Source organism: Lynx canadensis, chromosome C1, assembly GCF_007474595.2.
Source record: "Lynx canadensis isolate LIC74 chromosome C1, mLynCan4.pri.v2, whole genome shotgun sequence".
NCBI lineage: Eukaryota > Metazoa > Chordata > Mammalia > Carnivora > Felidae > Lynx > Lynx canadensis.
This window is the reverse complement of record NC_044310.1, coordinates 17223352-17228790: the sequence shown is the minus strand read 5'-3', so window position 1 is coordinate 17228790 and position 5439 is coordinate 17223352.

Below are 5439 nucleotides of genomic sequence, written 5' to 3'. Positions count from 1 at the left end.
TTCTTGTGTTTTCTGAAGGTCATTACCAAGTGTGAGTCTGGGGACTGTCCTGACCACCTGGCTGATTTCTCCCCAGAAGCAGCCTCTCTTTCCCACATTGGCTTCTTACCATGCCTGACATGTCACCACTAAGACACTGAAAAGTTAGCACCCAGATCTAAAATGTGAACATCTCCCCTGTTCTGGGTCCGTCGCCTCTCATTGGACTATTTGGACAGCTCCCTTCATCTTCTCACTGCTACCCATTCTTCTCCGTCCCATCCTATCAGTGGTTCTCAAAGTGTGGTCCTCTGATCCGGCATTACCTGAGAACTTGTGTGAAATGCATATTCTCAGGTTCTGCCCCAGACCTTCTGAAACTCAGGGCGGGACCCAGAATCTGTAACACAGTGAACCCTTCAGGTGATTCTAATGCAGCTGAAGTTTGAGTACTCATGCCCTCTACCACCCCCAGAGAGTTCCTTCCAAAATGCAGGGTTTTGGGGCGCCTGGGTGGCTCAGTCGATTGGGCGTCCGACTTCGGCCCAAGTCATGATCTCACGGTTCGTGGTTTCGAGCCCCGCGTCGGGCTCTGTGCTGATAGATCAGAGCCTGGAGCCTGCTTTGAATTCTGTGTCTCCCTCTCTCTCTGCCCCTTCCCTACTCATGCTCTGTCTCTGTCTCTCAAAAATAAATAAACATTGAGAAAAAAATTTTAATGCAGGTTTTTTTTTTTAATGTTTATGTATTTTTGGGAAAGAGAGAAGAGAGCAGGGGAAGGGCAGAGAGAGAGGGAGACAGAGGATCCAAAGCAGGCTCTGTGCTGACAGCAGTGAGCCCGGTGCCAGACTTGAACTCATGAACCGTGAGATCATGCCCTGAGCCGAAGTCAGATGTTTAACCAACTGAGCCACCCAGGCGCCCCTAACATGCAGTTCTGATCGTGTCACTCCTACTTAGTGGATGGCTCCTCCCTGCCCTCAGGGTCCCTTCACTTGGCATGAACGTCCATTTACAACATTACTAGTGGCTTACCCTCCATTTTCACCTCACTGGCCACTCCATCCCATTACCCATAGCCACACTGGACTTCTTAGATCCTGAAAACATGTTTTTCCTCTGCTGGGTCTTTATACATACTGTTCACTTCACCCAGCATGCCCTTCCCTCCATTTCAGCTGAGCAGGTGCCTGCTTCTTCCTTAAGGCCCAGTTCAAGAGCCTTTTTCCATAGAGTTTTCTTAGACACTAACATGTAAGCATTAATGTTTTGTACATAGATATGGTTATCTATGGGTTATTGAATACCTGCTATGTGCTAGGCAGGGAGGAGACAGAAGTAAATAAGAATGGTCCCCATCCCTAGGATGTTCATGAGACACAAATGCATAAAAATATAGTCACAAATAATGTGATGGTTGCAGTGATACGCATTTTAGGAGTTAGGAGGGTGGTCATTAGGGAGGGCTTCCTGGAGGAGGTGAAAGCCTGGGACATTAGCAAAGACAAGGGAACATAAAAAAAGATGTCGTGTATTGAGCTTTGTGTGTGTCTGGGCTCAGCGCCATGCGAAATCCTTCACACAACATAATCTCTGACTTCATAAAGTCAGTGTTCTCGTTGCCACCGCTTTACAGATGAAGAAACAGCTTAAATGAATGCTCAGGTAACCCTCACACTTTGCTCATGGGAATGTAAAATGGTACAGCCACTTTCGAAAGCATTTTTGGCACAAAGATAAGCTTAAAACTATCGTAGGACTTGGTGATGCCACCCTTAGGTGTCTACTCAAGAGAAATGAAAACATATGTCCATGCAAAGACAAGACTTGCACATGAGTGTTCATTGTAGCATTATTCAGAATAGCCCCAAGCTGGAAACATCTAAATATCCATCAATTGGCTCCTCTGAATAGAGTTGCAAAAATTCTCAACAAAATACTGGCAAGCCAAATCTAGCAACGTATAAGTAAAAAGGACTGTACGCCATGGGATTTATCCCAGAAACGCAAGGCTGGTTTAAAATCTGAAAATCAACTAATGTAATGTATCATATCAGTAGAATGAAGGATAAAAACCACATGATCATCTCAGTAGATGCAGAAAAAACATTTAACAAAATTCCATACCCCTTCATGATTGAAAACACACACACACACACACACACACACACACACACTCCTACACTGAAACTAATATAATAACTATACTAGAATGAAAATAAAAAACTTAAAAAGAAACCTCAACAAACTAAGGATAGAAGGGAACTTTCTCAACCTGATAAACGGCATCTATGAAAAATCCACAGCTAGCATCATACTCAATTGTGAAATACTGAATGCTTTCTCTCCTAGATCAGAAACAAGATAAGGAGATCTACTCCCTCTGTTTCTATCCAGGATTATACTGGAGGTTCTAACCAGGGCAATTAGGCAAGAAAATTAAATAAAAGTCATGCAGATGGGAAGTAAGAAAAACTAGCTCTATTTGCAGATAACATGATCTCGTATATAGAAAATCCTAAGGAATCCATTAAAAAATATAAAACTAATAAATGAGTTCGGTAAGGTTGTAGGATATAAAATCAACATACAACAACCAGTTGTAATTTTATGTACTAGCAATGAAAAACCCCAAAAATGAAATTAAGTAAACAATTTAAATTATAATAGCATCAAAAATAATAAAATAGTTAAGAATAAGGTTAACAAGGGGCGCCTGGGTGGCTCGGTTGGTTAAGCTTTTGACTCTTGGTTTCGGCTCAGGCCATGATCTTGTGGCTTTGTGAGTTCGAGCTCCGCATCAGGCCATGTGCTGGCAGCATGCAGCCAGCTTAGAATTCTCTCTCCATCTCTCTCTGCCTCTTCCCCACTCACGTAAAATGAAATAAAGAATAAGGTTAAGGGGCGCCTGGGTGGCGCAGTCGGTTAAGCGTCCGACTTCAGCCAGGTCACGATCTCGCGGTCCGTGAGTTCGAGCCCCGCGTCGGGCTCTGGGCTGATGGCTCAGAGCCTGGAGCCTGTTTCCGATTCTGTGTCTCCCTCTCTCTCTGCCCCTCCCCCGTTCATGCTCTGTCTCTCTCTGTCCCAAAAATAAATAAACGTTGAAAAAAAAATTAAAAAAAAAAAAAAAGAATAAGGTTAATACTAAAGAAGGGCAAAACTTATATTCTGGAAACTACGACGCATTGTTGGAAGACATTAAAGAATACCCAAATAAATGAAAAGACAGCTCAATAGTAAAAATATAAATAACCCAATTAAAAAAAGGTCAAAGGCTATGAATAAGCATTTCTCCAGAGAAGATATACAAATAGCCAAAAAGCACATGAAAAGATCTCAGCAACATTAGCCACCCATCAGGGAAATGCAAATCAAAACTGTAAGATATTGATATCGGGGCACCCGGCTGGTTCCGTCAGTAGAGTGTAAGACTCTTGATCTCAGGGTTGTAAGTTCAAGCCCCACATTGGGTGTAGAAATCACTTAAAATAAATATCTTTTTTTTTTTTTAATTTTTTTTTCAACGTTTATTTATTTTTGGGACAGAGAGAGACAGAGCATGAACGGGGGAGGGGCAGAGAGAGAGGGAGACACAGAATTGGAAACAGGCTCCAGGCTCCGAGCCATCAGCCCAGAGCCTGACGCGGGGCTCGAACTCCCGGACTGCGAGATCGTGACCTGGCTGAAGTCGGACGCTTAACCGACTGCGCCACCCAGGCGCCCCTTAAAATAAATATCTTAAAATGACAAGATAATCGCCTTTTATCTACTAGGATATCGATAATCAGCAAGACAATAAGTGATGTGGAGGGGCGCCTGGGTGGCTCAGTCGGTTAAGCTGCTGAGTTTGGCTCAGGTCATGATCTCATGGCTCGTGAGTTCAAGCCCCACGTTGGGCTTTGTGCTAACAACTCAGAGCCTGGAGCCCGCTTTGGACTCTGTGTCTCCCTCTTTCTCTGCCCCCCCTTTGTCGTGCTCTGTCTCCCTCTCCTTCAAAAATAAATAAACACTGGGGCACCTGGGTGGCTCAGTCGGCTGGGCTTCCGACTTGGGCTCAGGTCATGATCTCATGGTTGGTGAGTTCGAGCCCCGTGTCTGGTTCTGGGCTGACAGCTCGGAGCCTGGAGCCTGCTTCAGATTCTGTCTCCCTCTCTCTCTGCCCCTCCCTCACTCATGCTTTGTCTCTCTCTCAAAAATAAATAAACATCAAATAAATAGATAAATGAATAAACATTAAAAATTGTTTTTTAAAAGTGCTGTGGAGAACTTGGAGCCCTTGTATACTGCTAGTGGGAATGTAAAATACAACAGCTACTTTGAAAACAGTTTGGCAATTTCTCAGAAAACTAAACATAGAACTACCATGCAGCCCAAGTAATTTCACTTCTAGGTATATACCCAAGAGAAATGAACACATATGTATGGCCACACAAAAACCACACAAATGTTTGTAGCAGCATTATTTACAATAGCCCAAGAGTGAAACAACCCAAATGTCTCTCCACTGATGAATGGACAAATAAACGATAGTATATCCGTATAATGGAATGTATGCAATGAATGAATACATGCAATGAAAAGACATGACATACTGACATGTGCTACAACATGGATGAACCTTGAAAACATGATAAGTGAACGAAACCACACACAAATGGCCACATATTATATGGTTTCATTTATATGAAATGCCCAGAATAGGTAAATCTATAGAGACCGAGGGTAACTTAGTGGTTGCTTAAGACTTTAGAAGAAGGGGAAGGGGGGGGGGTGACTGCTAATGGGTACAGGGTTTTATTGGGAGGGAGTAATGAAAACACTCTGAAATTTACGTGGTGATGGACATACAAACTATGAATATCCTAAAAACCACGGAATTGTATACTTTCAGTAGGTGAATTGTATGGTATATGAGTTATAACTCAATAAAGCTATTATTTTACAAAAGGACATAGGGATCTTATTGGGGGCATGAAAATGTTCTAAAGCTGGTTTATGGTAATGGTTGTAGTTACTTGATAAAATTTCTAGAAATCATTTCATTGTACACCTGAAATAGGTTAAAAAAAATTTTTTGAGAGAGAGACAGAGAGAGAGAGAGCGCGAGCCCGATCAGGGAAGAGACAGAGGTTGACAGAATCTTAAACAGTCTTCATGCCCAGCATGGAGCCTGATACAGGGCTCAGTCTCTTAACCACGAGATCATGAACTGAGCCAAAATCAAGAATTGGACATTTAACCAACTGAGTGACCCAGGCACCTCAGGTGAATTTTATATTATGTAAACTATACCTCAATAAAGTTGTTTAAAAAAAATAAAGAGTTTCCAGGTAATGCAACCAATGAGAGGCAAGGCTGAAAATGTATGTGAAAGGGAGAAGTTTCTAGAAAATAATAAATTTACCCAAATTGACTCAAAAAGAAATAGAAATCATTAACTAACTTGGATTGATGTTCAAG